Below are 9,919 nucleotides of genomic sequence, written 5' to 3' on the forward strand. Positions count from 1 at the left end.
TGTTGCTGCGTACATCTATTTGTACGCTGCAACAAGTCTGAAAATTTGCCAAAATTTAGACCCTTGTTGCAGCGTACACATATATATGTACGCTGCAACAAAGCACTTTTGGCGGGAAAATTCTAATTTTGTTTAGGGACTTTGCACCAAATATAGAAACCTGTCATAACAATAATAGAATATCACAACCTGTATAACAAATATATAAACAATAACTGTAGTTTTGTATATATTCCAAAACCAAAGTGCACGTACTAATACATTTAAATATATGTACGTTCCAATTTCAATGTACGCATACATTTTAATACAAAATATTGTTCTATAACATCTAAGCCAACTCGATCAAACGCGCTCAGGCCAATAATAAATACTTTCTGGTAAAAAACTTAGCCCATTGCTCACGAACCACATCAATTTCCTCACTAGCATAAGGCGCATTCCTGTAGTATAGACCTTCAAAAACAAAAATTTGATGGGAGCATTAGATTAAATGTCATTTTAGTCTAAATATGAACTATAACGACCCAATGAGCCTTAAATGTGCATAAATAGATTGAAATGAGTATTTGAAAACTTTAAAAATAAGCATATTAAACATGTAATAAGTTTGAAATAAGTCATTAGGTTCTTTAGTTCACATTTGGGAACGAAAATGTCATTTTAGTCTAAATATGACCTATAACGACTCAATGAGCCTTAAATGTGCGTAAATAGATTGGAAAGGGTCTTGGAAACTTAAAACTAAGAATATTAATCATGTAAAGGGTTTAAAATGAGTCTTTAGGTTCTTTAGTTCAAGGTTAGGAGCGAAAATGTCTCATTTTAGCCTAAATATGACCTATAACGACCAAACAAGTCTCAAATGTGCATAATAGATCGGATTGAGTCTTGAAAAGTTAAAAATAATCATATGAATCATGTAATAAGTTTGAAATTAGTTTTTAAGTTCGTTAGATCAAAGTTGGGAGCGAAAATGTCATTTTAGCCTAAATATGACCTATAACGGCCAAAGAAGTCTCGAATGTGCATAAATAGATTGGAGTAAGTCTTGGAAAGTTAAAACTAATCATATAAAACATTTAATATGTTTAAAATGAGTCCTAAGGTTCTTTATTTCATATTTGGGAGCAAAAAAGCCTCATTTTAGCCTAATATGACCTATAACGACCAAACAAGCCTTAAATTTGCATAAGTAGATTGGAATGAGTGTTAGAAAGTTAAAAATATTCATATTAAACATATAATAAGTATAAAATGAGTCCTTAGGTTCTTTAGTTCAAAGTTGGGAGCGAAAATGCTTTATTTTAGCCTAAATATGACCTATAACGACCAAACAAGTCTCAAATGTGCATAATAGATCGGATTGAGTCTTGAAAAGTTAAAAATAATCATATGAATCATGTAATAAGTTTGAAATTAGTTTTTAAGTTCGTTAGATCAAAGTTGGGAGCGAAAATGTCATTTTAGCCTAAATATGACCTATAACGGCCAAAGAAGTCTCGAATGTGCATAAATAGATTGGAGTAAGTCTTGGAAAGTTAAAACTAATCATATAAAACATTTAATATGTTTAAAATGAGTCCTAAGGTTCTTTATTTCATATTTTGGAGCAAAAAAGCCTCATTTTAGCCTAATATGACCTATAACGACCAAACAAGCCTTAAATTTGCATAAGTAGATTGGAATGAGTGTTAGAAAGTTAAAAATATTCATATTAAACATGTAATAAGTATAAAATGAGTCCTTAGGTTCTTTAGTTCAAAGTTGGGAGCGAAAATGCTTCATTTTAGCCTTAATATGTCCTATAACGACCCAATAAGCCTTAAATGTGAATAAATAGATTGAAACGAGTCTTAGAAAGTTAAAACTATGCATATCAATCATGTAAAAGGTTTAAAATGAGTCATTAGATTCTTTAGTTCAATGTTCGGAGCAAAAATGTCATTTGAGCCTAAATATAGCCTATAACGACCCAATGAGCCTTAAATGTGCATAAATACACTGCAAAAAGTCTTGGAAACTTAAAACTAAGCACATTTATCATGTAATGAGTTTGAAATGAGTCATTAGATTCTTTAGTTCAAGTTGGGGATGAAAATATCATTTTAGCCAAAATATGAGTTGTTTATAAATGAGTAACTAAAGACTAAGATGATGAAGTTTTGTGCTTTATTATTGTTTTTCATGAAGTTTCAGTTTATTTATCATAGTTTGATGATGGTTTGGAGATATTGGCCTGACTCCATGTTGTATCGGTCCATATAAATTAAGGTTTATTGTAAAGTAAATCCTTTGAGGATTGATCATAATAGCAAGTAGTGTTTATTACTCCGTACTTTGTATCTATTAAGGACCAACAAGGAAAGTAGGAAACACTCCACTTGTTACCGTATATTAACCATGTTCTAGGACTTGATTTCAGCAAATATTATTGCACTAGTCTCTAACTTGCAGCATCCTCAAGTCCAAAATCTCCAAATTTTAATAATGTGGTTCATTTAAACCGAAGGATATAACATGTAAACATGAAAACATTCAGAATTTGGGGACAAATATTAGCCGGACAAAATACATATTTGCAGCAAGTTTATTCAAATTTCACGGGCCAAATCAGGTTATAACTTATGAATTGGCTAATATTATGAAAGATGACCAACTGTCCACCTCTAAACATGAACCAGAACAACTCCATCTATGATATCAGTGCATGTCCTATGATCTAGTTATTACCTTCTGCCTGACATAGTATGCCAAAATATGAACAACCAAACCTGAAGAGAAGTCTAGTGGAGTACTAGTGATCCAAAATGTCAGATGTACATATATATTCCCTCATGAGATAAGATTTAGCAAAAAAAAAAATAGAAAACAGTCTTTATAACGGTATGTACCTGCATGAAACCACTGAAGTGTTCACCATATCGACGATTATACATTTCTAGTCTCCCTAAAATATTTGCAACTTCTGGATTAACGCGTTGTTGCTGGGAAGCCTCAGTAGGTATTAACGAGCAATGGGACGGCGACACAAAGGACTTCTCCATGTTTGGAGTGCTGCTGCATGATCCCAAACTTGTAAGATACATCTCCTTGCAATGTTAATAAGATATGATTCAGCCAATAAAAACACTTAGCAAAGACAGGATGACAAAGGAAATTTGTTAGTCTTCTACCATTTCAACAAAAAAACTCTTAGCAACATGAACATATCCTAAATTTAATGGCTGTGAAGTAAAATTGTTGTTCTAAAAAAAAATTTGCTTCAATTAAATCATCAGCCAAAATTAAAAAGATAAACAAGGTTTATAATTATTGTAACTACGTGAGTCTGGCAGGGAACTCTAGTGGTGAGACTAGTGTCCGCTATCCACTTGACAAGTTGTACAAAACTATCTAGTATATGTAGCAGATACAAAAGAGTACAACTGACCCTCAGACGAAGGTCCATGATCATTTTTACAGCTTCTGAAGTTCTGATGTTTGAACCATGAACTGAAACAACTAGGTGATATTCATTTGTTTGCTGTATCTAGACAGCAGGAAATTGTATCTGTTACCCAAACTACAAGGTACACAACACACACTGATATAAAGCCAACTAAAAACAAGTAGCTAGGATCTTTCACAGTTCACCACACTACCAAGCCATAAGCTACTACTAAAGCATATATACATACCCTTAAACAAAACCCAACACTTAAATCAGATATATATTACTCACTGCATAACGAGTTCACAAGTTCAATCCCACCTGAAGTGCGGCCAAAGTAAGAATTATAAATATTAATTCGGAAAAAATGCGTAGATACCTTGTTATAGCTTTTGAGTGCATTTGTCGCCTTGTAAATCTCATATTCCATGGACTGGCTCCACGAAAATTCAGCGTTTAAATTTGGATTTTAGGTTTCACTCCCTATAAACTCATAATTTTGGAGGGTTTTGTAAACAAATATGTTAGCTTAATTCACTCGATACTGATCACACATCATATACCGATATAGGGAGTACATAATAATACTTGACTACTCGTAGTATGTAATAATACTCGACTATATTGATAGTGCTTATATGTCTCATGCATACACGTAGTGTACAACAATTGGAGAAATTTGGGAACTTGGCACCCTTTCATGAACATATCAATAACACCAACCATCCAAATAGATTCATCTAGCTTATGTCCAACTCAAATTAAGTAATTAAAAATAGTTTGATTTTTAGTTTTACTAAGCTCTAACATTAATTAAAGACGTCAAAGTTTTATCGTACCCAAAATACATACTCGGAGTATCAAGTGTAGAAACTAACCAGAATCTGTGCAACACTAAATTACACATTTGCTAACTTTCCAACACCAATTAATTTCTCATTTGATAAATATAATAGCAACCCAATTGAAAGAATTAGCCAAAATTGCACAAAAATAAATAAATAAAACAGTAATTAAGATCTGTAATAGGCTTCATAACCAACACATTTCGATTATTAAAGAAAAAAGGTAGGGAAATTTGCAGCAACAACAGAAAAGCAAATCATAGCATGCTTATCTCTCAATGAAAAGCAAGGCTAAACAACAACAACTATTTCAGTCAATGAATATAATCTTGAATAACATAAACCATTATAACCCAATGTATTACCATGAAGCATAAACATTAAACACCAATGGTCCCATACAATCATAATCCACACACATTTCATACCAAGCTGGAGTCAAGTAAACTGATACATTTAATATGAATCTCTGAAGTCTAAAATGCAATAATGAAGGAATTCCCCATTATATTAATAAACCGTCATATAAATGTCCCCAAGTTAAATTAACAATCAAAATCGGAAAAAAAAAAATCAAACCCTAACAATCAATACAGAAAAAAAAATGTATTAATTAACACAAAAAATAAGAATAATTTATGTAATCAAACCCTAAAAATACGAAATTGGGGGAAAAATCAAGAATTGACTGAAAGCAAACCCTAAAAATACGAAATTAGGGAAAAACAAACACAAAAAGTTGGAAAACTATACCTCCTCAAACAGATTCGCGCAAGAGAGAGTAAGAGATCGAAATACTTGGGACTGTGACGGCGAGAACAGAACGCGATGGGGGAGATGAGGCGAGAACACAGACCCACCGGCGAAGACAGCGACGCAGGGCCGAGCAACGCCTGAGTTCGACGGCTGCTGAGTTCGACGGCGGCTGAGTTCGACGGCTGAGTTCGAAGGCCAGATGCTTGGAGAGAAGGAGTTGAGAGAGCGTTGGAAAATAAAATTTTGAGATATTTTGTTAAGTGAAAAAGCTATTGACGAAATAACGTTATTGCAGCAAAAATGTTTGAAACGCGGACTTGTTGCAGGGGGCCATAGCATGTACGCTGCGATAAAGTCGGGTTGTTGCTGCGGGCTTTTATTTTGTACGCTGCAACAAACACATTTGCTGCGAACATTTAAAATGTACGCTGCGATAACCCTTTAAAGGGTTTGACCCGCGTTGACCGACTGGTTGTTGAAGCGTATTTATACATGTACGCTGCAACAAGGGGGCTGCAACAGGGGTTTTTTCTACTAGTGACATGAGATCTGGGTGATCCTTCAGGAAAGTTAGAAGCTCCCGAGCAAACTCTTCCCTTAGCATTAAAAGTATTGGAATTTGTCCATTCTCATACCTTTGCTTGAAAACAAAATAACTGAAACCTCCTCTTGATCCCATGCTTTCATGCTGCACAAGGAAAATGATTAGTAAGGTCTCTACCATCTGAGAAAAACACTATATGCAAGAGATAGATAGATCATTGTTATATAAAAAGTGTTTTTCAAGACCAAACAAACACCTTTGACATATGGGTTTCTATTTAACAACAACGCAATCCCCAAACAGCAATATCACAACAGTTGTAAGCTCAAAAATCAAGCAGTTATTTTTGGATAAAGAACATCAAGCAGTTTACTAGAGTTGTAGAAAAATTAATCAGGATCTATATAAGTAAGCACAAGGGAGATGTTCAGCAAATTAGCAGGTGAAGCTGCTTTTATGTTATAATCCTAATAAAAAGGTAACATGCAGCCAACGAATGTCATATTGTTTATCAAATGATAACCGCACAAATGTGTACAAAGAATATTAAATAAGAAAACTAGCTCTAAATTTTAATGCACGATAAAATAAAGCTACCTTTTAGCAAAGGGATCAATAAGAAAAGGTTGTTTGGCATCGAACTACTCAATGTTCCAAAAAAGACCAACTTATAAAGCTTAACTATAGTTGACTTGAACAAGATATACCACAGAACCAGTAGCTGGTGTGCCACAACTCGACAAAAGAAAGAAAAACAAAGTCTTTGTCTACCTGAGCACTACTTTGGGCCATAGGATACACACAAGGAGCCCAAGATCCAGATCCAGATTGGAAACTACATCTGTACATGGAAAAGAACATTGTAACTTATCTCGTTCTAGGGATAACTTATCTCGTTCTAGGGAAGGAAGAGAATACAAAGGAAATAAAGAGAGTCAGTAACACAACATTATACAAGTAGATAATACTTCAACAACTCGAATTTCAGTAATTTATACTGAGAAAAAGAATCTTAGAAGCAATGTTACTTGAAATCGGGTACTAGTGTCGGACACGGGTACATATCCAAGTGTAGCAACTACCAGCGACTTCCACCATCTAATATTCCCTACCGTGGTCAACACTAACCCAAATTATTTGCTTGCTCCGAATTACCTATCAGTGGGAACTTTCCGTATCAACTACTTAATACAGAGTTACTTTATTTTGACAAAGAAACAGGCAAAGAAAACTTGTGCACCATGAAATGCATGTCCCAAGAAACATCTATTGGTAACAATATTTCCCTCATGCAATCGGTATAATTTTTCCTTTTATACCTATCTTAGAACAACAATCAAAATCGCAAATTCAAGGACTTGTTTTTTGTTAAAATTAATAGGAAACGACCTCCTACCAGTTCATTGTGTGATTAGAGAAAACAGTCTCCAAATTTACAGCAACCCTTTATGAAAGGGTCGAAGAAAATCGGTCTAAATTTGTATGATTTTCTTGTAGTGTCTTCATGTTAGAACATGGTGCATTCTTTCCATTTTTTATAGACTCATAGCACTCTCGAAACTGTGTAATTTATTATACGATTGACAAACTCCATATTCTTTTACATTGATGCATCTTAGGTTCCCATAAATCATAGTTTCTTTTCACTTTCCTCTGGAGTGGAAAACTTTCCAATTTGTTCTTCTAGTGCTGAAAGGATGGATGAAGGCCCAAAACTATTAAGTGGAGACAACTCTTTGGTCAGAGTAAGAGAAAACCAAAAAGGGAAACAATCTGGTGTTCCTCAATTTGAGTTTCATAATCCAGATGCCCCATGATATAAGCAGTTGATTAAGAAAGCATCTGAAATAGTCTGGGAATTAAGAAATGAGCGAAGTGTTATATCTGATTCTAATGATGGCATGTCGTATGTATTCATTTTAGACAAAGGTAGTTCAACTTTTGTGATATGATATACTGGATAGGGACTAGGGAGGTAACTATTTGAATAATATGATAAACTGGCAACAATATTGCCTTTTGGAACATTCCCAAATTGAAAAATACAGTCAGGTCATTATCTGATTATGCTTTCTTGTGATTCTTACATTAACCCATGATTACATTAGTGTTGTTTGAATGAATTTAAAGTATAAATGAGGCACAAGCACATCATAGGTAAAAATATTTGAGTAAACATGTCATATACTTGTTTGGTGTGATCTAAATTGTTAGATGAGTTAAAATATTTTCCAAGAAACAAGTAATGCCCTCATTATAAGTTTATAAACCATATAAGTCAAGTCATATTCATTTTTTAAGGCAAGTCAGAATTCGAGACGTTCAACCTTAATACTTTGTTCACCAGTCTCTTACTCAACCTTCTATTTCATATAAAAGTTCACAAATACATCCAACTAGATTTAAACCCGTGCGATGCACGGATTTGTGGTAATATTTTGTATATCAAAATTAATTAATTATTGTATGGTGTATGTTTTATATCTATGATTTGATTTATACTCCAAAATTAAGTTGTGAAAGTTTATTATTTCATCCAAAAATAATAATATAGGTGATTATTTTTAATGAATATAATATTTGTTAATATTTTATTTTTCTATAAAAATAAACATATATATATTTATTAATTTTTTTTATCTATTTTATCTTTTACGTGCTACTCGTAACTCGTCCACATCATCCTACGTTATCTCATTATTGTATACGAAGTATTTGTATTCGTCGAAACAAACCTTTTAAACTATCGCCTATTTTATGACAAAATTAAAATGTAAAACCTGCATAAGATTCATGCATGAAGATGAAATGATTACCAACGCTTTTATATTGGTCATGCATAAACATTGGATTAGAGATTATGCATGAATCTCATTGTTTGCAAGGTAAATTGGATGGAACCGCAGATTTGAAAGGTAATTTATGAAGTATTTCAAGTAAAACATCATTAGATAGATGTGGTACACATGCTTGTAATTTTGATTTGCTTCACATGTTGTTCGTATTACGGCGTTATATTACGGGTTGTATATCAGCGTATTATATGTTTTAGGGATTTATATATTTGTAAGTGACTGTAACTGCACACTATTCCATCTTCTCCTTATGTTATGAAGTAGGTGACTCTTGTTCTAACCGTTGCCATTAATTGCAATCTTATTGTAGCCATCTGTAGACGCCTACTTTTGTCCCCATTCCCGAAAGGGAAGGTTCGATGATGAGAACATAAATCTCCACTTGGCAACGCATCTCCTATAAAATAACGAATCTCAATCACCCTTTCATTTCAGCCGAAACTGCTATTTATAGAAACCTGCTAAGAATAGTAATTGCCGTAAAGGGTAGTTGTTAAAAGTGGCAAGTCATAAAAGATAGAAACCTGTCGGAATTAGGTGTTGCACTCCAACATAAATCCTAAAAGAGATAGAATTTACAAAGGAATTCTATTCCTGGTATAATTCGAAAATAAAGGGTTACGTATTAATTAAATTCCTAACGAACCTAGAGTTCGTAACGGGCCCAGACGCATTCCGTCATAAAGTTAATACTCACTAAAAGACTCGGATAAGTCTCAAAAGCTCCGTATTCTGAGAGTCCAAATCTGACAAGGAACTCGGCCCAGATCCCATTTTCAACGCCTGGATCTGGGCGCCGAAATCTTCGGCGCCCAGCCCTGGCCGCTGAAAATGCCTGGGGCCGTGCCGTCTCCGAATTCTTTTTGGATTCGTGTTCTAAAAATCTATCTTTTCACATACTCTTTCCCTATAAATACAGCCTAAAAACCGACGTGAAGAACACACACAATTCTATAATCTGAGTATTGACTCTAGCCTTAAGCCTAAGCCTCACGCTGCGAAATTGATCCCGCGTTCTGTCGCAATCGACCCAAAAGTCGAACAGAACGCATCCTGCCCCTTGTAGCTGAAGAATTAAGCCTGGATACTGGAACATTGCTTGGAAATCCGAGATTCGTTAAATAAAAGGAGAAATAGCAAAGCCAAAGTGGTTAGTTTTCTGAGAACCACAACGCACCTCTCAAGGGTGCGTTGTAATGTGTCCCTCACATGATTTAATCGCTTTCATCACCCTTTTATAAAACTGTCAAACTATTAATTTGATTGATCTATCACGCCTAATAAGATAACACCTTGGACAATTGAGTTATCATGCTAGGTACCTTAAATCAATCTAAATAAGATAATCACGATCGATTTAGTATTATATGTTGCATATTGCTAAAATCAATTCAGAATAGTTTAATAGTTAACGCATGTCCCTTCAATTATTTATGCTGAGCTAGTAAGGATAACATGCCTCTGGAGTTATCGATGAGCACTCCTC

At 34.2% G+C, this 9,919-nt stretch overlaps 1 long non-coding RNA gene across 1 annotated transcript; it reads right to left on the minus strand.

Moving 5' to 3' along the window:
- Positions 1-296: 296 nt before the first annotated feature.
- On the minus strand, positions 297-6,422 carry LOC130465919 (uncharacterized). The gene is made up of 3 exons (XR_008925940.1): positions 6,350-6,422; positions 2,895-5,722; positions 297-456 (listed from the first exon to the last, which is right to left on the minus strand). It is a non-coding gene; the product is annotated as an uncharacterized lncRNA (long non-coding RNA).
- Between the last annotated feature and the right edge of the window lie 3,497 nt (positions 6,423-9,919).

Source organism: Spinacia oleracea, chromosome 1 (assembly GCF_020520425.1).
Source record: "Spinacia oleracea cultivar Varoflay chromosome 1, BTI_SOV_V1, whole genome shotgun sequence".
In the NCBI taxonomy this organism is placed as follows: domain Eukaryota; kingdom Viridiplantae; phylum Streptophyta; class Magnoliopsida; order Caryophyllales; family Amaranthaceae; genus Spinacia; species Spinacia oleracea.